Source organism: Polyodon spathula, chromosome 21 (genome assembly GCF_017654505.1).
Source record: "Polyodon spathula isolate WHYD16114869_AA chromosome 21, ASM1765450v1, whole genome shotgun sequence".
Classification (NCBI taxonomy): domain Eukaryota; kingdom Metazoa; phylum Chordata; class Actinopteri; order Acipenseriformes; family Polyodontidae; genus Polyodon; species Polyodon spathula.
This window is the reverse complement of record NC_054554.1, coordinates 16,758,514-16,785,482: the sequence shown is the minus strand read 5'-3', so window position 1 is coordinate 16,785,482 and position 26,969 is coordinate 16,758,514.

Genomic DNA, 26,969 nt, shown 5'->3' with positions numbered 1-26,969 from the left:
GACACTGTCAATACCTTTTAGAATTTTGAATGCTTGAATTAGGTCGCCGCGTAGTCTTCTTTGTTCAAGACTGAACAGATTCAATTCATTTAGCCTGTCTGCATATGACATGCCTTTTAAGCCTGGAATAATTCTGGTCGCTCTTCTTTGCACTCTTTCTAGAGCAGCAATATCTTTTTTATAGCAAGGTGACCAGAACTGAACATAATATTCAAGAAGAGGTCTTACTGATGCATTGTACAGTTTTAACATTACTTCCCTTGATTTAAATTCAACACTTTTCACAATGTATCCGAGCATCTTGTTAGCCTTTTTTTATAGCTTCCCCACATTGTCTAGATGAAGACATTTCTGAGTCAACAAAAACTCCTAGGTCTTTTTCATAGATTCCTTCTTCAATTTCAGTATCTCCCATATGATATTTATAATGCACATTTTTATTTCCTACGTGCAGTACCTTATACTTTTCTCTATTAAATGTAATTTGCCATGTGTCTGCCCAGTCCTGAATCTTGTCTAGATCATTTTGAATCATTTGCCATTTGTGTCATCTGCAAATTTAACAAGTTTGCTTACTATACCAGAATCTAAATCATTAATGTAGATTAGGAATAGCAGAGGACCTAATACTGATCCCTGTGGTACACCACTGGTTATCACACTCCATTCTGAGGTTTCTCCTCTAATCAGTACTTTCTGTTTTCTACATGTTAACAACTCCCTAATCCATGTACATGTGTTTCCTTGAATCTCTACTGCATTCAGTTTGAGAATTAATCTTTTATGTGGGACTTTTTCAAAAGCTTTCTGAAAATCTAAATAAACCATGTCATATGCTTTGCTATTATCCAATATTGATGTTACATCCTCAAAGAAATCAAGCAGGTTAGTTAGACACGATCTCCCTTTCCTAAAACCATGTTGACTGTCTCCCAGGACCCTGTTTCCATATAGGTAATTTTCCATTTTGGATCTTATTATAGTTTCCATAAGTTTGCATATAATAGAAGTCAGGCTTACTGGTCTGTAGTTACCTGGTTCAGTTTTGTTTCCCTTTTTGTGGATCGGTATTACGTTTGCAATTTTCCAGTCTGTCGGTGTCAAGACACTGTTGCATGATCTTGGTTAGCGGTTTTTAAATAACTTCTTTCATTTCTTTGAGTACTACTGGGAGGATCTCATCCGGCCCAGGGGATTTGTTTATTTTAAGAGCTCCTAGTCCCTTTAACACTTCTGCCTTGGTTATGCTAAAGTTATTTAAAACTGGATAGGAACTGGTTGACATGTAGGGCATGTTGTCCGTATCCTCCTTTGTAAAAACTTGTGAAAAGTAATCATTTAATATATTTGCTATTTGTTTTTCTTCATCTACGATTTTGCCATTTGTATCTCTTACACATTTAACCTCCTCTTTGAATGTTCTCTTGCTGTTGTAATATTGGAAAAACATTTTGGAATTGGTTTTACCCCCCTTAGCAATGTTCACAGCTCCTGGATGCAGGCACAGTCAGCTGGCAGAGACGTACGCTCCTCCATAGAGTACAATGCAGCCGCCATACTAGAAGTAGTGTTATATTTTATTTTTATGTAGTATTAGAAACAATGATTCTGGTTTTATAGTTGTGTGTGTACATATACACCTGTACACAGGTATATGTACATATCCATTTCTTTTGAAATGTGTATTTTATTATATTTTTTCACTATTTGTAGTTGTGCTGTATATGCGTTCGTTATAAAAATTAAGCATTTTATGTTTAATTTTACATTTAAATAAGTTTTTTTCTGCGATGGAAATGTTAGATGTGATGTTGGTGAATACAGCTTTTTAGTTGTATCCGATAGTATATCTTTCATTTTCATATCAAAGCATTTTAATAATGTACGAGTCAAAGTGACCCGTGTGGCAGTTCTATAAGAACTTTCTCTAGAATCTTATCTAAGAATGGTATGTTGTAGATTGGCCTATAGCTATTGAGGACTTTAGCGTCCAAATTGTGTTTCTTAAGCATAGGCTTTACCAAAGAAAAAGCTTCCATAGTAGCCTTAACAGGTATAGTTGGTAACATTTTTGCCGGAGTCCTCCTTAATAGAAGTTGTCTGTGGAGTTTTAATTTCTGATGTCTAGTAATTTATTTTTACAGAAATGTAACAAGTTAGATTTCCAGAATGCTTTTGACAAAGTCCTGCATAAAAGATTAATTCTCAAACTAAATGCAGTAGGGATTCATGAAAACACATGTACATGGATTAAGGAGTGGTTAACATGTAGAAAACAGAAAATACTTGTGGCAGGCTGGCGAGTGGATAAGCCCAGAGACAGTCTGTAGTTCAGAAAAATAACTATTTTATTATAAATAAACACAAAAATGAAAGGGCACAAGGGCCAAAATAAAGGGATTTAAACAGAAATAAAGCAAGACAAAAAAAGCAAAAATAACAATTTCCAGGCTGGGCAATGCCTTCACTGGATTCAAACATACAAACATACAAACATACAAACATACAAACATACAAACATACAAACATACAAACATACAAACAACCTGCTTCCTCAGCTCCCTCTTCCTAAATGAGAAGCAGAGGCCTCCTTTTATGTCAGGTGGCTGGGCGCTGATTGATCGTTAATTAACCTAATCAACTAATCAACCCCAGCCACCTGAACATAATAAACCCATGCAGGTAGGGGAAATTAACCCCATCCCTGCCAATTTAAAAAGGGCAGAGCAAAGCTCTGCCACAGTACTGTTTAGTGGAGAAACCTCAAAATGGAGCGAGGTAACCAGTGGTGTACGACAGGCATCAGTATTAGGTCCTCTGCTATTCCTAATCTACATTAATGATTTAGATTCTGGTATAGTAAGCAAACCGGAACTTGTTAAATTTGCAGACGACACAAAAATAGGAGTGGCAAACACTGTTGCAGCAGAAAAGGTCACTCAAAATGATCTAGACAGCATTCAGAACTGGGCAGACACATGGCAAATGACATTTAATAGAGCAAAGTTAAAGTACTGGATGCAGGCAATAAAGATGTGTATTTTAAATATACTGAGATAGATACTGAAATTGAAGAAATAATCTACGAAAAAGACCTAGGAGTTTATGTTGACTCAGAAATGTCTTCATCTAGACAATATGGGGAATCTATAAAAAAAGACAAGGTCCTCAGATATATAGTGAAAAGTGTTGAATTTCTATCAAGGGAAGTTTACAATGCATTAGTAAGACCTAGAATATTGTATTCAGTTTTGGTCATCTCACTACAAAAAGAATATTGCTGCTCTAGAAGAGAGCAAAAAAGAGCGATCAGAATTATTCAGAGTTTAAAAGGCATGTCATATGCAGACAAGTTAAAAGAATTGAAACTATTCAGTCTTGAATAAAGAAGATTATGCGACAACCTAATTCAAGCATTCAAAATTCTAAAGGTATTGACAGTGTCGACCCAAGAGACTTTTTCGACCTAAAAAACTAAACAAGGACCAGGGGTCACAAATGGAGATTAGATAAAGGGGCATTCAGAACAGAAAATAGGAGGCACTTTTTTCCCCACAGAGAATTCTGGGGGTCTAGAACAAACTCCTCAGTAATGTTGTTAAAGCTGACACCCTAGGATCCTTCAAGAAGCTGCTTGATGAGATTCTTGGATCAATAAGCTGCTAACAACCAAACAAGCAAGATGGGCCAAATGGCCTCCTCACATTTGTAAACTTTCTTATGTTCTTATATGACAGGAGCCAATGTCAAGGGTAGAACTATTAGAGGAAGGATTCATTAATTTATCTAGAGTAGCAAACATAAATCTATGATTGCTTTTATTTGTTTCAATTATTAATGATCTAGCTGCCAGAGCCCTCCTATATGTCACCAGTAGTAATGAACATGCAGTTTAGATTATTGCCTTCTCCGTTCTATTTTACGACCCTCATCTTATGAGTTGCATCATTAAACCACGTGAGCTTTTATAAAAGACAATCCCTGAGTTTTGATTGGCGCTATAGTATCTAAGAATCCAGTCAAGGTGGTGTTGTAGGTATTAACAAGCTCATCTACTGATAAGGACTCAGAGAGTGGTAATGAGCTCAAGACATCAGAAAGCTTAACAACAGATGAAGAATTAATTACTGGGGATTTAAATGTACATTCCCCAGTCTTTGTAGATACTGGCAGATTCACCTAAAAAAAGAATGGCAAGATGATCAGAAATAGTAAGATCTAGGGTTTTGACGTTCTTAACAACTAAACCATGATAAATTACAAAATCTAAAGTATGGCCGCAATTAAACGTAGGACCATAGTACCTAAGGAATCCAGTAGCCTCAACAATTCCAAGGAATTAGAATCAGAATCAGTGTCAATATGAACGTTAAAATCATACTGATATTTGACTGTCAATATTTGACATATTTGACTGTCAATATAGATAGCAGATCTCCAAATTCAGTCAGAAATAATGAACAATATGAACAGGTAATGGACTGTTTAATGTCAAGGTTAGAACTTCAAAAGATGAACGATCTTTTCTGATACTAAGTTCACTACGGAAAAACAGTAGCAAGTCCACCTCCTCGCCCAGTAGAGCGAGCTTTCTGAAAGAGAGAATAGTTAGGTGGAGAAGCCTCAAATCAGAGAAACATTGACATTCGGTTCAAGCCATGTTTCAGTTAAAGAGAGACTATCAATGTTGTAATCCTGAATAAAATCACTAATTAACACAGACATGCACGCCAGACATGCATACACACAAACACAGGCACATATAGACACATCAGATACAGACAGACAGGCACAGACACATCAGATGCAGACAGGCACAGACACATCAGATACAGACAGACACAAACACTGACACATCAGATGCAGAAAGACACAGACATGCACTGACACATCAGATGCAGACAGATAGAGATAGACACACACTGCAGGCTGGTTTCAAGCTCTGATGCAGGTTAATTCATCAGATTCACACAGACAGCTGGGAGCATTACAGAGAATACAAGCAGGGAGCTGGGGAGCTGATTTCCATCATCCTGAACATTGGGAAATGATCGTATAGTGTGCTCTACCTAAAACTACCCTGGATGCCCCATAGACTGGCTCTCAGATTGCATCCAAGACATGGAGGCCTGGATGTCTGCCAGTTTTCTTCAGCTCAACACTAAGAAATCTGAACTTCTTCTAGTAGGATCGAAAACTCAACTCAAGAATCTCAATATTGCTGCCTTGAACCTCGGAAACTGTCTGCTGCTGTCTTCCCGCACTGTACGAAGCCTTGGTGTACTTCTAGATAGTTATCTCTCCTTTGATGCCCAAATCTCCTCTGCAGTCAAATCCTCCTTCTACCTCCTCCAAAACATCTCAAAGGTCCGTCCCTACCTTTCTTTCCCGGATGCAGAGATACTCTGTCATGCATTCATCTCTTCTCGACTCAAGTACTGCAACTCTCATTATAGTGATCTTCCGTCACACGCCATAAACCCACTGCAACTGGTTCAAAATGCCACTGCTAGGATCCTTACTAGATGTAAAAAACATGATCACATTACCCCTGTCGTGCCCAGCTGTACTGGCTACCTGTAAAGGATTACTTTCAAAATTCTCCTGCTTGCCTACAAGGTCCTTCATCATACATGTCCAGAGTATCACAGTACCTGCAATGTCCCTGCATGCAAGCAGAGGCCCTCTGACTCTGGCTTCTTTGTTATACCCAAGCAAAAGTGCATCACACTCAGAGAGTGCTCTTGTAGCTTCATAGCCCTGACTCTCTGGAACTCTCTGGAGTTCCCACAGTCGCTACTTCTAATCAGCTTTCAAGACTCACTTGTTCTTTCTTGCTTTTAATGTTCTTCAAGCCTGATATCTGTTATTAGCTGTTGTCTAAATTGCTATATCAGGTTTTTAACTCCATCTTATTCATATGATTCTGCATGACACCTATCCACAATGTTTAGAATTCACATCCTAGCCTTGTATTTAATGTATTATGCCTGTATTTAATGTATTTGCACTGCATTTTATTGATTGTATTTAATGGACTTTGTACTATTCCCTGTATTTAATGTATTGTGCATTGTTCCTCACTGTCTTGTAAAGGGCTTTGTGATAGTGGTCAACTATGAAAGGTGCTATACAAAATAAATATTGATTGATTGTTAAAATGTGCCCTGATTTCATTGTACTGGTACCTAGGGAAGCTCTCCGTTCAAATATGCACACACTGAAATGCAAGCACATTTCTTAACAGATCAGTTATTTTTGTATAACTGTGAAAGCCAGGGATCTAAACTGTTCAAACACTGCTACCCAGTCACACCCAAACATACACATCTCCAAGCAGTTAAACTGGTTGGTTTGGTGTGTGACGTTCCATTACTGCATCAGAAAAACACCTTGTCTTACAAAACTATAAGGGATAAACGGCATTTCCTTATATCACAAGATTTTGATACTCTTCATACCATGCACTGAAGAATGTCTGAACCAAGTTTCGTTAGATATGGCAAATCCTCTGTGAATCTATCCAGTCATCCCCCTTTCTCTGTCGCTTATGATAAAAGACTATTGTGTCTCCTCACTAATATAAACTAATTGAAATTTATGATCAATTAACAAGTAATGTCATTGTTTCAATTAAATTATTCCATGTTTAATTGGTTGTTAGCTCACAAGGTGATGAGTATGTTACCAGTGTGCAAAAACAAAGGGACGAGGAGAGCTCCTTCTTTTTCCATTTCTCTTTTGCTTCCCTGAGTGGAAACAGAGTTTGCAGTATATATGGCATTCCTATCATAACCCCCTTCTGCTGCAAGTAGTAACAGGATGGCTGTCTCTCTTTGTCTGATTGTTTAGTTCACATGAGTGACAGAAAGCTTAATGGAGGGAGGACGCTTGTGTTTCTGATGAAGTTCAGACAGAAGGCCAAACTGTGCAGGAATGTAGTAAACATTCACCCAGGAATCAGACAGTAATGTCAAACTGGACAAGGATTGAGGGGCTCTGTCTAAAGCTTTCAGATGTGTCATCTTGTTTCACAACTAGACAGACAGACAGACAGACAGATAGCAGAGAGTACATATTATTTGGCAATAAAACTATGAAGTTGTGTCAGATAGGTAAACTTACTACAACAGCCTTTAGTTAGCTTGATTAAAAGTATGCCTTTTTCAAGACTTTGATCAACAGAGATGTTGATCAACAGGAGGTACTGTTCATACAGGACAGACCAAGTCAGGGCAGGGAGAGACAGACAATACCTTGCTTTCGATCCACACTGATCCTAGATCATTTTAAATTTATTTTCTCCTCTCTCGCTCGCTCGCTCTCTTGCTTTCCTCTGTACAGCCACCCGGAGTGCAGAGAGCTGCAGGTATTTATGCAGGTGACCATCTCCCGATTAGCAACAAATTAATCACTTAATTCGGGAGATGGCCACCTTCTGCACAGGTTTTATAATGTGAATGGGGCGTCCCACCCACACTGCAAAACAATAACAAAACTAACAAAACAAGATTGGAAGAGACAGAAAAAAATCCCTGCAAAACAAATTCAGAGAGCTAGAAAGGAAATTAAAAGAGAAAACCAAAACTGTGATATTTTCTGGTATACTACTGGCACCTTGCAAAGGACTATATGGGCAGCTGGAAATAATTAATCAAAACGCATGACTGAAGGCGTGATGCACACGGGAAGGCTTCACCTATCTTGACCATTGGACCATATTCTACAACGGGGACTATCTGTATACGGGATGGACTGCACTTAAATAACAAGGGAACCAGTCTACTTGGAGAAAAGATCCTCGAGCAGGTTCAGAAGCATTTAAACTAGAAAGGAAGGGGGGAGAAATCAACAAAAAAACAGAAGGGAGACCGCATCAGAACAAGAACAACAACTCAGGTAAGACAACCATTAAATGTATTTATCTAAATGCTAGAAGTATCAGAAATAAAATTCTAGAACTTGAAGCTACTGCACTAACAGGTAACTTTGATGTGATAGGTGTTACAGAAATATGGTTGTCTGAGAGTGATGGGGACGAATATAATATTTGTGGGTATACACTGTATAGGAAAGACAGGCAGGACAGAAGAGGAGGAGGGGTAGCGCTATACATAAGAAACAGTCTTGAAGCCCAGGTGTTAAACCTGGACAAAGAAAATAAAACCGAATCAATATGGGTCAGAATAACAGACAAAAATTCAAAGGGCATAATAATAGGAGCATGCTATAGAACGCCAGATTCAGACAGTGAGCACAATAATCTGTTATACAATGATTCCATTCCATGAAACCAATTCCAAAATGTTTTTCCAATATTACAACAGCAAGAGAACATTCAAAGAGGAGGTTAAATGTCTGAGAGATACAAATGACAAAATCGTAGATGAAGAAAAAAAATAGCAAATATATTAAATGATTACTTTTCACAAGTTTTTACAAAGGAGGATACGGACAACATGCCCCACATGTCATCCAGTTCCTATCCAGTTTTAAATAACTTTAGCATAACCGAGGCAGAAGTGTTAAAGGGACTAGGAGCTCTTAAAATAAACAAATCCCCTGGGCCGGATGAGATCCTCCCAGTAGTACTCAAAGAAATGAAAGAAGTTATTTAAAAACCACTAACCAAGATCATGCAACAGTGTCTTGACACCGACAGACTGGAAAATTGCAAACGTAATACCGATCCACAAAAAGGGAAACAAAACTGAACCAGGTAACTATAGACCAGTAAGCCTGACTTCTATTATATGCAAACTTATGGAAACTATAATAAGATCCAAAATGGAAAATTACCTATATGGAAACAGGGTCCTGGGAGACAGTCAACATGGTTTTAGGAAAGGGAGATCGTGTATAACTAACTTGCTTGATTTTTTTGAGGATGCAACATCAATAATGGATAATTGCAAAGCATATGACATGGTTTATTTAGATTTCCAGAAAGCTTTTGACAAAGTCCCGCACAAAAGATTAATTCTCAAACTGAACGCAGTTGGGATTCAAGGAAACACATGTACATGGATTAGGGAGTGGTTAACATGTAGAAAACAGAAAGTACTGATTAGAGGAAAAACCTCAGAATGGAGTGTGGTAACCAGTGGTGTACCACAGGGATCAGTATTAGGTCCTCTGCTATTCCTAATCTACATTAATGATTTAGATTCTGGTATAGTAAGCAAACTTGTTAAATTTGCAGATGACACAAAAGTAGGAGGAGTGGCAAACACTGTTGCAGCAGCAAAGGTCATTCAAAATGATCTAGACAAGATTCAGAACTGGGCAGACACATGGCAAATGACATTTAATAGAGAAGGGTGTAAGGTACTGCACGCAGGAAATAAAAATGTACATTATAAATATCACATGGGAGATACTGAAATTGGAGAAGGAATCTATGAAAAAGACCTAGGAGTTTTTGTTGACTCAGAAATGTCTTCATCTAGACAATGTGGGGAAGCTATAAAAAAAGGTTAACAAGCTGCTCAGAAACATTATGAAAAGTGTTGAATTTAAATCAAGGGAAGTAATGTTAAAACTGTACAATGCACTAGTAAGACCTCATCTTGAATATTGTGCGCAGTTCTGGTCACCTCGCTATAAAAAAGATATTGCTGCTCTAGAAAGAGTGCAAAGAAGAGCGACCAGAATTATTCCGGGCTTAAAAGGCATGTCATATGCAGACAGGCTAAAAGAATTGAATCTGTTCAGTCTTGAACAAAGAAGACTACGTGGCGACCTAATTCAAGCATTCAAAATTCTAAAAGGTATTGACAGTGTCGACGCAAGGGACTTTTTCAGCCTGAAAAAAGAAACAAGGACCAGGGGTCACAAATGGAGTTTAGAAAAAGGGGCATTCAGAACAGAAAATAGGAGACACTTTTTTACACAGAGAATTGTGAGGGTCTGGAATCAACTCCCCAGTAATGTTGTTGAAGCTGACACCCTGGGATCCTTCAAGAAGCTGCTTGATGAGATTTTGGGATCAATAAGCTACTAACAACCAAATGAGCAAGATGGGCTGAATGGCCTCCTCTCGTTTGTAAACTTTCTTATGTTCTTATGTTCTTATGTTCTTTAAAGCACAGCTTAAGCTGTCATACAATAAATAATAAACAAACAAAACACAAGGCGGTTTGCCGTCATCTAAAGTAAATAATGAATAGACACAAAACACAGTACAGGGTCGGAGGGGAAGCCCAGTTCTAAAATAAACACTGTACAGGGCTGCTCGCCCTGTTACATATCCCCCCCCCCCTTGTGCAAAGCACACATGGCCCCAACGGCCACCTCCCCCCTTAGCCTCAAAGTCCCTGAAGAGTGGTCAGTTTTGTTTCCCTTTTTGTGGATCGGTATTACGTTTGCAATTTTCCAGTCTGTCGGTGTCAAGACACTGTTGCATGATCTTGGTTAGTAAATAATAAATAGACACAAAACACAGTACAGGGGTGGAGGGGAAGCCCCGTTCTAAAATAAACACTGTACAGGGCTGCTCTTCCTGTTACACACCTAAATACATCAGTTTTCCTACCAACCGTTAGCGCAACGTTCACATATGGTGGTAACCGTGGGATTTCCATAACTGAAGAAAATAAATCTCCAGTACCCATTGTGCAAGGTGTAAGGAACAGGCAAATGGATGCTGAAATGGAGGAACTACATGAAATGATGAAGGCTGTTGTATACACAACTCGTATACAACAAGAAACCAACACCAGGCAACAGGAGAGTAACAAAGCTATCTTTCAATGCATAGAAAGATTAACTGAAAGTCTCTAGCCCAAGTGCATCCATATGATCTACCCATGTTCTGAATAAATTGACGGAGGGAGATGATATAGAAACTTACCTGTTGGCATTTGAACGTACTGCTGCCTGGGAGAATTGGGCCCCAGAAAAGTGGGTCAGAATACTAGCTCCTTTTTTAATTGGAGATGTGCAGAAGGCGTATTATAACACTATGTAACACAATTTGATGACTACAAAAGATTTAGAAGTGAGTAGTTTTTCGAGATTTAGAATTATACTGTATTTACAGGATAATTATAAATCTCGAAAAACTACTCAATTTTGAGCTTTGAGCTTGTGTTGTTTTTTGTTGTTTATGTGAACGAAAAGACACACATTTGCCCATTTTCCCATTGGAAATAGTGATATTTTGAAATATCACTGTCCTGGTCACAAAAGCAAAGTTTGTGGGGAATAATAGCCATTTTCTATACTTTTGTGGCATAAGCAATTAGGAAATAACACTACCCAGGAACAAAAAAAAAAAAGATTTTGTTACACAGTGTAATCGAACCCCGGCCAATGCGGACAACTATGACCAGCTGAAGCAAGAAATTCTGGCATGAGCAGGTGTTACCACTGCAGTCAGGGCCAACAAATACCATGCTTGGGTTTATAAGTCGAACATCGCTCCAAGGTCTCAAATGTTCAACCTAATTAATTTAGCAACCGGTGGTCAACATCTGAGGTCCACACAGTTGTCAGATCTTTGACTTTATGGTAATAGACCAGTTTCTATGCGCTCTACCAGCTCCACTTAAAAAAAGCATGGGTCAAGGAGACACAAAATCCATAGTGAATTCATCACTTTGGTAGAACGCCAGCTAGCAGCAGACGAACTGGTGCGGTCAACCTCTACCTCAGGCTCTAAGACAACTCCATCAGGTCTTGCGATCTGGAGATGACCTCTTTCCCCTAAAATGGGTAAGACATCATTTAAGAAAGGGGTGGAAGAGTGACCTTATGGTGAAAAGGGATAATGGCCGGGACAAAGACAATGGTTCCACGCCCCAAGAGAGGGGGTAGATTTTTCACAGTTTAATGTTTTAACTGTAATAAGATGCACCATATTGCTAAATATTGCACCCAGACAGAGGAACCTATGCAATGTAATGTAGGAGAGTTCTACTGTGGGAGTATTGTAGTACCTGGGGTACTAGAAGGGTGTTGTCCCTATAACACTGAGGTTCAGGTTAATGGTTATTGTATACATGCCCTAATTGACACCGGTAGTTCAATTACCTTAGTAGCAGCAGATTTAATAGATGGTGTAAACACTGATTCTCATCTCCTCACCGGGATCACATGTATTCATGGTGATGTCAAATATTACCCTACTACAGTGACAGTTATTACACTATTTGGTAAAAATTACAAAATGAGGGTGGGTGTGGTCCCCAGGCTACCCAACTGAGTGATCCTGGGAAGAGATTATCCTGGTTTAAATGAATTGGTTAAAAATGCCAACAAACCAGGCACTCCCAATAACAAGTTGCACCGTGCTAAAGAAAGTTTTGTTGCTTTGTTTCCATTTTCTGATGAGGTCTTGTTTACAGGACCAGGTCCCAAGAAATGTTATAAAACACACAGACAACGACGTATGAGAAAAAAGGAAAGGGCCCCCATCTGCTAGAGTGTTATTGGGGGAAACAGGGAAACTAACACAGAAAGGTTAAGGTACACAGTGCAATGAAACAGAGATAGAGAATGAAACAGGGACAATGATATTAGAGGAAACAAGAAATGATAATTGGCCTAACCTATTACAACCAGTAGTGGGACAATTTGGTCGGGATCAGGCAGAGGATCCCACATTGATGAATATTAGAGACCGGGTTGTCTCTGTAAATGGTATTGCAGTAGAGAATGCTATTATAAACCCTCAAGAACACTTTATCATAAAGAACTATCTATTATATAGGGTAACTGAGATTAATGGGGTTCAAGTAGAACAGTTGTTGCTTCCACCAACCTATCAACATAAAGTGCTTAGGCTAGCACACAACTACCTGTTTGGGGCATATTTAGGGACAGAAAAAACATTATAGAGAACATTTCAAAGGTTTTACTGTGTAGGGATTCACAAAAGAGAAGACTGGTTTTGTAAGTCCTGCCCAGAATGTCAAAAGACTAGTCCCCAATCACATTTCAGGGCTCCCCTCCAGTCAATGCCTATCATCGAAATTCCGTTCGAACGAATGACGATGGACTTGGTGGGACTCCTATTGTACAGAGCCATTTGAAACAAGCACAAGAGAGACAGTGCGTTATTACAATCAAACGACAAGATTTAGGCAGTTTAAACCAGGAGATCAGGTATTGGTGCTAGTGCCCACACCTGAAAGTAAACTTGTTATCCACTGGCAAGGCCCCTATGAGGTTATTGAATCAGTACGACCTGTGAATTATAAAATAAGACAAATGGGTAAACATAAACCAGAACACATTTACCTAATTAATTTACTGAAGCCGTGGGTAGACCGCGAGGTTCTAGTAAGCAAGGCAGAATCAGTTCCTTCTCATCCTAAATCATTGGAACTGTTAGAAAGAGAGACAGAAGTAAGTGTAGGACCAGAGCATACCAAAGAACAGGTCTATGAAATACATAAGATGGTAAGAGATAACTTGGATATCTTTTCAACTCTACTAGCCCGCACCAATAGCATTCAACATGATCTTGTCACTGCCCCCGGAGTTAAAATTAAACTGAGAACTTATTGAATCCCCGAAGCTAAGAGGGCCAATATAAAAAGGGAAATTGAATTAATGTAACAGTTGGATGTAATAGAGGAATCCACTAGTCCCTGGAGTAGCCCTATCATCATGGTTGCCAAACCTAACAGCGTTTTTGCAATGATTCTAGAAAACTGAACAAAATATCTAAGTTTGATGCCTACCCTATGCCTAGGGTAGATTAACGCATAGAAAAGTTAGGGAAAGCCCAGTACCTTACAACTTTGGACCTTACAAAAGGGTATTGGCAAATACCCTTAACACCTTATGTTAGAGAGAAAACACCCTTTGCCACCCCTTATGGCCTATACCAGTATAAGGTCATACCGTTTGCTCTTCATGCGGCACCAGCCTCATTCCAACGCCTGATGGACAGGGTATTATAACCTCATGCTGAGTACGCCTCAGCATATACAGATGACATAATTGTGTATTCTGAGTATTGGGATGATGATTTGAGTAAAGTAGAAGCTGTTTTGAAAAGTCTAAAAGAAGCAGGGTTGACTGTAAATCCAGAAAAGTGTTTTGTGGGGTTAAAAGTAAGTACCTAGGGTACATAGTGGAAGGTGGAGTGATTATACCACAGGTAAATAAAATTGAGGCCATAAAAAGCTTGTCAACTCCACAGACAAAGACAGGTGAGAGCGTTTTGGCGTCTTACGGGGTATTATCGGCGGTTTGCACCAGATTTTTCAGCAATAGCAGCTCCCCTCATAGACTTGATGAAATCAGAACCAATTCAAGTCCATTGGACACCAGCAGCTGAAGTAACATTCCAACACATCATTGACATATTGTGTAGCAAACCTGTGTTGATAGTCCCTGACTTTTCAAAACAGTTTACAGTGCAAACAGATGCATCAGATATAGGGCTGGGGGCTGTGTTGTCCCAAGTAAAACACGGAGTAAAACACCCAGTAATGTATTTAAGCAGAAAAATGCCACAGTAGAAAAATAATGTCTAGCTATAAAGTGGGCTATAGAATCACGACGTTACTATCTGTTAGGGAGAGAATTTGTGTTAATCACTGACCATTCACCCCTCAAGTGGATGAAAGAAAATAAAGAACGCAATGTGAGGGTAACTAGGTGGTTCCTTACTTTGCAGATGTACAAATTCAAAATTGAGCATTGTAGTGGAAAAGAAAATGTGAATGCGGATGGTTTATCAAGGGTACATTATGGGGTAAGGAAGCCACTCAAACCAATAGGTTGGAGCTGGGGGAGAGGACATGTAGCAGATAGAGGGAAGTAAAATTAAAATAACAATGGAAGTAACTCAGGATATTAACACTGTTATTAATTCGCTACAATGCAGAACTGTTAAATGTAACAAGGTTTTAATAAAGGTGCTTACATTTTAAACGGCAACACACTATTAAATGGCCACAGTCCAAAAAACTACAAGTCCCCTAGTTCCTGGAAGCCAGAGTTTCTGTAATGGTGGGAACTCTGGGTAATAAGTGAGTGTAGAAACGGCTGTGTTAGGTAATGGTGCTGTACTGACAGAGTGTGGATTAATGCGGGGAAGAAACGGTACGTTGAAAACTGGTAAACTAATCCTTTTAGCCTGGAATTAGAACATAAGAACAAACGAGAGGAAGCCATTCGGCCCATCTTGCTCGTTTGGTTGTTAGTAGCTTATTGATCCCAGAATCTCATCAAGCAGCTTCTTGAAGGGTGTCAGCTTCAACAACATTACTGGGGAGTTGATTCCAGACCCTCACAATTCTCTGTGTAAAAAAGTGCCTCCTATTTTCTGTTCTGAATGCCCCTTTGTCTAATCTCCATTTGTGACCCCTGGTCCTTGTTTCTATTTTCAGGTCAAAAAAGTCCCTTGGGTCAACATTATCAATACCTTTTAGAATTTTGAATGCTTGAATTAGGTCGCCACGTAGTCTTCTTTGTTCAAGACTGAACAGATTCAATTCATTTAGCCTGTCTGCATATGACATGCCTTTTAAGCCCGGAATACTTCTGGTCGCTCTTCTTTGCACTCTTTCTAGAGCAGCAATATCTTTTTTATAGCGAGGTGACCAGAACTGAACAAAATATTCAAGATGAGGTCTTACTAGTGAATTGTACAGTTTTAACATTACTTCCCTTGATTTAAATTCAACACTTTTCACAATGTATCCAAGCATCTTGTTAGCCTTTTTTATAGCTTCCAAACATTGTCTAGATGAAGAAATTTCTGAGTCAACAAAAACTCCAGGTCTTTTTCATAGATTCCTTCTCCACTTTCAGTATCTCCCATATGATATTTATAATGTACATTTTTATTTCCTGCGTGCAGTACCTTACACTTTTCTCTATTAAATGTCATTTGTCATGTGTCTGCCCAGTTCTGAATCTTGTCTAGATCATTTTGAATGACCTTTGCTGCTGCAACAGTGTTTGCCACTCCTCCTATTTTTGTGTCGTCTGCAAATTTAACAAGTTTGCTTACTATACCAGAATCTAAATCATTAATGTAGATTAGGAATAGCAGAGGACCTAATACTGATCCCTGTGGTACACCACTGGTTACCTCATTCCATTCTGAGGTTTTTCCTCTAATCAGTACTTTCTGTTTTCTACATGTTAACCACTCCCTAATCCATGTACACGCGTTTCCTTGAATCCCAACTGTGTTTAGTTTGAGAATTAATCTTTTGTGCGGGACTTTGTCAAAAGCTTTCTGGAAATCTAAATAAACCATGTCATATGCTTTGCAATTATCCATTACCGATGTTGCATCCTCAAAAAAATCAAGCAAGTTAGTTAGACACGATCTCCCTTTCCTAAAACCATGTTAACTGTCTCCGAGGACCCTGTTACCATAGAGGTAATTTTCCATTTTGGATCTTATTATAGTTTCCATAAGTTTGCATATAATAGAAGTCAGGCTTACTGGTCTGTAGTTACCTGGTTCAGTTTTGTTTCTCTTTTTGTGGATCGGTATTACGTTTGCAATTTTCCAGTCTGTCGGTACCACCCCTGTGTCAAGAGACTGCTGCGTGATTTTGGTTAGCGGTTTGTAAATAACTTCTTTCATTTCTTTGAGTACTATTGGGAGGATCTCATCCGACCCAGGGGATTTGTTTATTTTAAGAGCTGCTAGTCCCTTTAACACTTCTGCCTCGGTTATGCTAAAGTTATTTAAAACTGGATAGGAACTGGATGACATGTGGGGCATGTTGTCAGTATCTTCCTTTGTAAAAACTTGTGAAAAGTAATCATTTAATATATTTGCTATTTTTTTTTTCTTCATCTACGATTTTGCCATTTGTATCTCTTAAACATTTAACCTCCTGTTTGAATGTTCTCTTGCTGTTGTAATATAGGAAAAACATTTTGGACTTGGTTTTAGCCCCATTGGCAATGTTCATTTCTATTTCTCTCTTGGCCTTTCTAACTTCCTTTCTGACTTGCGTTTGCAGTTCTGTGTACTCTTTCTGTGTACTTTCTTTTTGGTCCTTTTTTAATGCTCTGTAAAGTGCTTTTTTTCGCTGAATTTTTTTTTTAATTGATCTATTAAACCATTTTGACAATTTAGTTTTACATTTAGATTTGTCTACTTTAGGGATATAATTGTTTTGAGCCTCTAGTACTACATTTTTGAAGAACAACCATCCTTTTTCTGTGGGTGTTTTCTCTATTTTACTCCAATCTATTTCTGTTAGTCTCTGTTTCATACCTTCATAGTTTGCGTTTCTAAAATTGTAAACCTTAGCTTTAGTCATTACTTTTGGGGTTTTAAAAAACACTTCAAATGAGATCATGTTGTGGTCTGAGTTTGCCAGTGGTTCTCTGACCTCTGTTTTAGTTATTCTGTCTTCGTTATTTGAAAAGACTAAATCAAAAGGCATGCCTCCCCTTTAGTCGGTGCCTTGACAAATTGTATTAGGAAGCAGCCATTTGTTATTTCCACCATTTCTATTTCATCCTTCGTGCTACCCACCGGGTTTCCCCATTTTATATGGGGGAAGTTGAAATCCCCCATTAGTATGGCCTCCTTTGCTACACGCATTTCTAATGTCATTTTATAACAGATTATTGTGCTCACTGTCTGAATCTGGCGGTCTATAGCATGCTCCTATTATTATGCCCTTTGAATTTTTGTCCATTGTTCTGACCCATATTGATTCGGCTTTATTTTCTTTGTCCAGGTTTAACACCTGGGCTTCAAGACTGTTTCTTATGTATAGCGCTACCCCTCCTCCTCTTCTGTCCTGCCTGTCTTTCCTATACAGTGTATACCCACAAATATTATATTCGTCCCCATCACTCTCAGACAACCAAGTTTCAATAACACCTATCAGATCACAATTACTTGTTAGCGCAGTAGCTTCAAGTTCTAGAATTTTGTTTCTGATACTTCTAGCATTTAGATAAATACATTTAATGGTTGTCTTACCTGAGTTGTTGTCCTTGTTTTGATGCGGTCTCCCTTCTGTTTTTTTTTTTGATTTCTCCCCCCTTCCTTTCTAGTTTAAATGCTTCTGAACCTGCTCGAGGATCTTTTCTTCAAGTAGACTGGTTCCCTTGTTAGTTAAGGGCAGTCCATCCCGTCTATACAGATAGTTCTTGTTGTAGAATGTGGTCCAATGGTCAAGATAGGTGAAGCCTTCCCGTGTGCATCACGTCTTCAGCCATGCGTTTTGATTAATTATTTCCAGCTGTCCATATGGTCCTTTGCAAGGTGCCGGTAGTATACCAGAAAATACCACAGTTTTGGTTTTCTCTTTTAATTTCCTTCCTAGCTCTCTGAATTTGTTTTGCAGGGATTTTGGTCTGTCTCTTCCAATGTTGTTTGTACCGATGTGGACGACTACTACCGGGTCGTCTCCTGTTCGTTCTAGGAGCCTGTCCACGTTCTCAGTGATGTGCTTGACCGAGGCTCCCAGAAGGCAGCACACTGTTGTAGTAAGGGGGTCCAAACTGCAAATTGAACTTCCTGTGTTTCTCAATATGGAGTCCCCAACAATCATGACCTCCCTTCTTTTTGCTGTCTGGTCACCACTGTCAATAGGGTCCTGGATGTGGTTCCTTTCATCTCTTGTTGTTGGTTCTGCTCATCAAAATTCTGAAGTGACTCAAATCTGTTGGTCGTTTTGATTTCTGGTGGTTGTGTTTGACGAAGTTTCTTTTTTCCCTGCGTCTGCCTACCTGAACCCAGCTGTTCTGACCTTCTATCTCCTTGGTGGCTTTCAGTCTGTTAGGGGTGATGCAGACTTCCATTAATTGTGGGTGTGCCAGTTCCTCAAGATCCTGTTGCTGTCTCACTTCTTCCAGCTCCATTTCTAGCATACTTACTAGTTTATGCAAGTCCTGGATCGCGCAGCACTTTACGCACACTTGGTTTAGCTCCGCTGGGTTTTTTCGGATTTCCCATATCAAGCAGGTTTCACAGATTACTGGCTTGAAGACCATGTTGAGGGTTTTTTTTAAGTTTAGTTTCTTCTGCAGCTGTCAACCTGCTTTCAAACTGCTTCTAAACTGCTCTGCACTTTTCCACGCCTGTACTTCTCCCACGCTGTCTCTTTCACTCGCTGTAGCTGGGAAGACTCAGAACGGCGCTGAATTTGAATCAGCTGTTCCGAGTTTCAGCTTCTTTGTTATCAGAAAAACACACACAGCTGTTTGACTTTGAGCTGCAGTGTTTTCCCCAATGTCCTGTGTTTTCTGATTAAAGCAATTAAAGATGCAATTTCTCCTTACTGCTTCTAAACTGCTCTGCACTTTTCCACGCCTGTACTTCTCCCACTCGCTGTCACTGGGAAGACTGCCTCGTTTAACTTATTCTAGCTGCGTGAAGTGATAGTGTCTCTTATGTGTGGGACTGGAGAAACAAACCGAAAGGAAAACAAACAGGAGCCTGGTGGAAAGTACAAACGGAGTTTGTTTACCTATGTTTCAGTCGGGAGAATATTTGGATTTAAGGGCAGCCATTTGTTACTAAGAAGCCTGAGCCCAGTGAAACACGTTGCTGTTGTTCCTGCCTGTAAAAGGAAAACGCACCTCAACAAAAGACAACAAACCAAAGATGTTTTAAAAGTTTTCCTTTATTAAGGACTGTTATAATTAAGACTGACCAGCAGATGGGGCCAGAACCCTAATCAGGGAAAAGACAATACAGAAACTTTGGATAGCCTTTGTTCTAACCTGGAACGGCCAGGCGTCACACTTACCTGGGAATCAAGGGGGCGGGGAATTAAACCTGGGAAGGAACAGAAGGAAACTACAAGAAGACTGAATGAATAATTGACTGGGCCGTTCAGTTCTATACTTGTGATATGTGATCTTGGATTAGCCAACCTCAGATCTTCAGTTATCCTTGAAGAAGTACAAAACAGGGCCTCAATGAGTTGGCTAGGTTTTCTTTTCTTCATTTATTGTTTGAATCGGGAAGGTGCATTTGCGGGCATCATTTAATTTGAAGTGGTTTTATTTTCCTTTTGATCTGAGGTCAATTAAAACAAATTTTTGTCCTCTTCCATCTGGTTTCCTGCCTGATCTTTTTATAAAGCACCTAAACACATCAGTTTTCCTACCTTCCATATACATATATATCTCACACATTTCTCGCCAGCGCTGTTGAGCGTAACAGGCCTTTACTTTGTTACCTGGAAACATTATGCTGTAATCTGGCCGACAGCATGTTCTTTAGTTTGATGTGTGTAATGGATGCGAAATGGAAACGAGATTGAACTTCACTGAACTTTATTAGCATATTCTCCCCTGTTGACAGATTAGACTAGATCCTGGGTGCGCCCCTGATACACCATTGCAGATCTTTATTATTGTACCATAACTACGTTCCCTCTAAGACTTTCATTTAGTTAGCCACTGTGGCTAAAGTAACTTAACATTTTTTAGCCATACTGGAAAACCTTTAGACACAATACTATAAACAAGTTATAAAACATACTGTTTCAGCAAGGCAAAAAGACATGTATTTGAAAACACGTAGATATTTGCCATAATGCCAGACTCTCCCATTTACATTTAATTTGCACTGTAACTCTGATTCCCATTTAATAAATCCCATTTAATGAAGTCCCACATGAAAAAACATTACATATTTCCTAAATTCTGAATCGGAGTGCAGAGATGTAAGACATTGTCTTGCCGCACACATGAAAAAACATTACATATTTCCTAAATTCTGAATCGGAGTGCAGAGATGTAAGACATTGTCTTGCCGCACACCCTGGAGTGAGTTATTTTGGTTATAAACTGACTTTTTTTTTTTTTTTTTTAAATAATTACACAAACTAGCTTTTTTTAAGGAAAAAATAAGAAATATATTATGCTTTCTTCCACTTAGAAAAAATAGTCCCTGAAGACTGTTTGATTGTAACATATATTTTGCACATTTTTTATTTGCCATAAACATTACATTAAACATTGCCATTTAGAGTAAAATTATGAAATGACATTTGTGAATTGAAAGCAGACTGAATTCCCACATCTGGGGAGGACTCATGGAAGAGCCAAACACTGCACTGCACTGGCACTCGAGGGAGGGGCTTCCGAGTGAGTTTTTTTGTAAACCAGCATTAGAAACATATGTGGACTAAACGACTTCCGTGTCAGTTTGGCAGTGCCACATCCTTCCGTCCGCGGCGAGCACAATAGAATTCTATACTGAACCCGACCTTTTTTAAAAGCCCAAAGGTTGTATCAGCAGAGAGCAGGAGATTTTAATTTTGTTTTAAATATGTTTCTGAAATCGGAGGGTAGTGGTGAGATGTATCTGTTGTGTTGAGTTTAAATATTGCGTACTCGCTAGTTAGTTTTATAAGGTGCTATTTAGTTTAGTAACTAGATGTTGCTGCTACATGTATATGGAGGTGTGACAAAGTGCCCCCCCCATGTATATTTTCTGTTATATGTTGTGTGTTGTGTGTTAATGTTGGTGTATAGTCATTGGTACACGGGATATAAACGGGTCTGTGTAACACGAGTGTTTAAAATGTATATTTGTATTTGCACTAGGATTGCACAGCACTTCACATGCAAGTAAAAAGTAATAACATGTAAGCAGGGGAATTGCACTTTATTAATTCACGTGCAATTGTACCGAGACTCCAATTGAATGACTGATTAGCAGTCGAGTCTCGGTACAGCTGCATAAAAACAACATGTTTTCACAGGATTAGAGCGCACAAGCACTCACATCTTGCCTATCCTCCTGCCTCCATTTCAGAGACAGGGATAGGAGACGGAGGTAATAGAGAATAATAATCTGTAGTAATAATAATCATCTCACCGTGTTTTGTTTAGTCCGTTTTTGTTTGTCTGTTTATTTTGGCAAATGTGCCGAGTCCGTGTTTCTGTTTGTTACCACCGTTTATTTTTTGTGGGGGGGGGGGGGGGTCTGTTCATTCATTAAATGTTGAGCGAGACCATTCGCTCAGCTGCACCAAACTCCACCTCTCTTTTTGTTTGTTATTTCCTGGCTCTGGTCTGACTCCACCCACTCCGGCCGTAATTGTGACACATAGTGTCAGAATCGGGACAACAGCGCCTCCAAGCATCAGACCAGAGCAGGAACCGCAATTTGTTGTTTAAAATAAAATTAAGAAAAAAAAACAACAAACAACATAAATAAATAAATAAATAAATAAATAAATAAATAAATAAATAAAGTAAATAAAATGGGAAAAGAATGGCAGAAGGCAGCAGCCACAACACCAGCTGGAGGAACAGCAGCCCGGGTGTTACTGCTACGCTGAGCCTGGGCATTCTAGGACCAACTGCCCCTGGCACCCCCTCGAACAGCTACCCCAACTGTGCCCCATCTGCAGAGGTGAGCACTACGTTGCCCGCTGCCCTGTCCATCAGGAGAGGGAGGAGCAGGGGTCGCCTCAGTCTTCCTCCACCATCAGCTGGGAGGTTTTTATAAAGAACCTCGTGGCAGAGTTATGCCCTGGCTGTGGGGCTTATGGGCACACATTAGCCATATGCCCTGCGCAGTATGGAGAGGAGGAACTGGACCAGGAGAGGAAGGTGAGGAGGAAGAGAAGGGGAAAGGGGAAGAGGGAGGGAGTGAACGTCACACGCCCAAGTTCTCCAGGTGGGAAGTCCCTGAGAGCCAAGGACCAGGCTGACCGTACGGAAGGATAGCGTGCCCGGAGGTCTCGAAAAAAAAAGGGAGAGCCGCACCAGTCCCCTGAAACAAGGGTAGACTACACGTCGCTCCCACCTCCGCCGCCAGGAGACTACATGCCTTTCTCACCTCCCCTCGCAGTGTTTCCCCAGTCACTTCCCCCACCAGCGGAGGATGAATGCCTGCTGGGATCACTTCCCCCACCATCACGAGGAGAGGAACTGGAGCTGTCTCTGCCTCCATCATCATCAGGGGGAGAGGAGCAGGAGCTGCCTCTCCCTTCATCAGAAGGACCAGGACTGGATGCTGGCGGTACACTGGAGGAGCAGGCGTTCCCCTCTCTTAAACAGCGGAGGATGAATGCCTGATGGGATTCACTTCCCCCCATCAGTGGACCGAAAAGGAACTGGGCCACATGCTCGCACCCTCAGTTGTCATGGGGAGAGAGCAGGAGCTGCCTCACCCTTCGCCCAGGAGGATGCTGGCTCGCTGCTGCCAAAGGATGCAAGCCACTTCGCCACCGCGGCCGAGAAGAGGGCCAAAGCCTGCCAATGGTACCCCAGCTATCCCAGTTTGTCCTGACTCCCTGCCTCACTTCGCCCAAGGATGCCTGCCTCGCTTCGCCCAAGGATGCCTGCCTCGCTTCGCCCAAGGATGCCTGCCTGGCTTCGCCCAAGGATGCCTGCCGCTCTGCATCGCCTGGGGTTGCCCGCCGCTCTGCATCGTCTGGGGTTGCTCGCCGCTCTGCATCGCCTGGGGCACCTGGAGTTGCCCACCGCTAAGCATCGCCTGGGGTCTGCTGCCTGGAAAGATGCCTGCGCGCTTGACCAAGTTCGCGACCTCGCCAACGGGGGTGGCGATTCGTAGCGGGACCCAACGGGAGGCGCCGTTGCGTAACGGACCCGCTAAGCCTCCCTGATGGCTTCGCCTGGGGTTGCCAGCCACTCCTCATCACCTGGGGTTGCCAGCCACTCTGCATCGCCTGGGGCTGCCTGTTGCGCCGCATCGCAGCAGGAAGTACTGTGGTCGGAACCCCACCAAGGGGAGCTGCCAGCCACGAAGAAGGGGGAGGAGGTCTGGAGACCACCAACCTCAGCAGCAGTTTCACTGCCGGAGATCGGGGGGGAGGTCCGGAGACCTGCTCCCACTGCAGCAGTTTCGCTGCTGGAGATTGGGGTGGAGGTCAGGAGACCTGCTCCCACTGCAGTTTCTTCGCTGCTGGAGATTGGGGTGGAGGTCAGGAGACCTGCTCCCACTGCAGCAGTTTTGCTGCTGGAGATTGGGGTGGAGGTCAGGAGACCTGCTCCCACTGCAGTTTCTTCGCTGCTGGAGATCGTGGGGAAGGTCAGGAGACCTGCTCCCACTGCAGTTTCTTCGCTGCCGGAAGTACTGTGGTTGGAGCCCCACCAAGGGAAGCTGCCAGCTCTGAAGAAGGGGAGAGGTCAGGAGACCTCCCCACCAAGCAGCCTTTCTGCTGCCAGGACTACCCTGGCAGGAGTAGGCCACCCCGCTGTCAGCATTGCTGCTGACAGCCTTACGACCTGTGGGCCCCTTGACGCTCTGGTCCTGGCCCAGGACTTTGTGCTGGACTTTTGGGCTTTTAAGGGGGGAGGTGGCCATTGAGGCCATATGTGCTTTACACAGGGGGAGTATATGTGACAAAGTGCCTGCCCCTGGGCATATTTTCTGTTATATGTTGCGTGTTGTGTGTTAATGTTGGTGTATAGTCATTGGTACACGGGACATAAACGGGTCTGTGTAACACGAGTGTTTAAAATGTATATTTGTATTTAGGCACTAGGATTGCACAGCACTTCAGGTGCAAGTAAAAAGTAATAATATGTGAGCAAGGGGAATTGCACTTTATTAATTCACGTGCAGTTGTACCGAGACTCCAGTTGAATGATTGATTAGCAGTCGAGTCTTGGTACAGCTGCATAAAAGCAACATGTTTTCACCCACTCGCAGTTGGGTGTTCAGTGAGTGGAGAACGGGATAGGAGACAGATGTAAAGAGATAATAAGAATAAGAATCATCATAAAATATCTGCTCACCGTGTTTTGTTTAGTCCATTTTTGTTTGTCTGTTTATTTTGGCGAATGTGCCATGTCTGTGTTTCTGTTTGTTACCACCGTTTATTTTCTGTGTCTGTTTATTCATTAAATGCTGAGCAAGACCATTCTCTCAGCTCCACCAAACTCCATCCACTCCGGCTGTCGTTGTGACAGGAGAATATTCCATTGCAAAATTAAAAATAAATAAATTAATAAATAAATGTTGAAACAAATAATTAATAAATAAATAAATGTTGAAATAAATAAATACATGGACATTTATTTATTCGTTTATTTATTTCACTATTGCCACTTGCTTTTTACATTTCACTCTGTCCATTTACATTTCTGTTACGACATTTCCTTTTCTGCTTGGCTATTTATAATTTACTGTGCGCGTTTACATTTCGAAGCCTGTTTCTTTTTTCTTTTTACATTTCACTTTGACAACCTCCCCTGTCAATCAGAGCCTGTGGGCGGTATCAAGCACATGATTGGCAGTCGAAGATTTTTCCACACCCCCTTCCCCAGGCAAATAAAATCGAAGTCGATGTGGGCTATATGATTCTAAGTTGCCGTTTTTTTCCAATGCCACTCATGTGAAATACAAGTTAGAGAAGTCTATATCTTCCCTTCTTCGTTTAGCAGCAGATCGTTTGGAAAACACTTCACAGAACAACAGGACCATGCCTGCATGAAACCTTGTAGACGGTACACAGCTTGGCTACGCCTGAATTTATAACTGAGCTAACTGTTTTGCTGAGGTTCCCCTGTGTAACGTTAAATTGAGGGAAAATTATTTCCTAACCGTATTATAGCTGTTGCAAGTGGGTTGTTTTACATACTGGATAAATTCACAATCCATTGCAATTTTTGCATGCTCTGCTATAATTTTTTATGTTTTCTTTTTTCTCTCTCTTTTTTAATTTTTTTTTTTAGCCGAAGTTTCAAAGATTTTCACCCCATACAGACGATCACCTTCTAAGAGAAGATGAACCTTCCCTCTCCCTCGCCATGTAGGTGTTGTTAGTTACACCCACAACTTCTGCTGTCGAAACGGGAAAACCGATTCCATGGTACTGTCCAGATAGCAGAAAGACAATCCGAATCTAGCAGGACTGGGGGTGAAAAGAATAACCTTTCAAGGTACTTGGATGCAAATATTCTGTCAAATAGTAAACAGGTTTGATAGTAGGCACACATAGTTGGATTTTCAAACGGCAGATAAAAACATGAAGCTCTGTGATGAAAACGTAAGGTTGGGGATGCAACCCCGGTTCTCTGAAAGAGAAAATAGCCATCAACTAATGGGTATCGCCGTCAGGTGATAGGATTATGCTGAGCTTAATAAAAAAGCTGCCTTTAGGCCTCCATAGCTCTGACGTCAGCGCCCCGCCCGCGCTGAATAACTACGCAGAGCGTAGGAAGCTCAGCCTCTTTTGCTTCAGGCTGCAAGGGCTACTGAAACGACCTCACCGCTTGATGGCTATTTTCTCTTTCAGAGAACCGGGGTTGCATCCGCAACCTTACGTCCTCTTTCAATTCGAAAATAGCCATCAACTAATGTGTACTGTGTACCAAAGCAATTGCGAGGGAGACCATGTGGCAATAGGACAAGATCGGTCCATATGTAAAAAATACACAGAACATCACCTCAGTGTCTGGTTCGAAAGACATGTCCTAATACTGTTCTATGAACAGAGCGTCTTTAACAGTAGGAGATTGTACAGGGAAGCTCTTACCACATGGGTAACGCTGGAGAGTGTACACAGAGAGCACAACAGTCTAATCCAGACTAACACTACATGTTCTCTTCCACTGGTGTAATAGAATCCAAGACCGATGCTCCAAAAAATGGAGTAGAGGAATCCAGTACATTCAGTCTGTAGAACCTCATGAAAGTATGTGGCGTAGCCCAGCTAGCCGCAGCACATATTTCCGACACTGGGACACCTCGAAAGAGGACCCAGGATGTTGCCATACCCCTGGTAGAATGTGCCTTCAACTGTCCCGGGGGGCAGGGGGCGGAAGACTATAAGCCAGAGCAAAGGCATCCACTATCCAATGGGACAGATGTTGTTTAGACAATGCCTGCCCCAGCGTTCTAGAACCATAACACACAAACAAATGTTCAGTGTGTCTGATATCCCTTGTGCTGTCAATATAGCACCTCAATGCCGGCACCGGGCAGAGCATGTGCAACTGTTGCTCCTCCAGAGAAGAGAAGGAAGGAGGATGGAATGCCATCAACTCTACAGATTGGTTCACGTGGAACAGGGATATTTGTGCAAAAA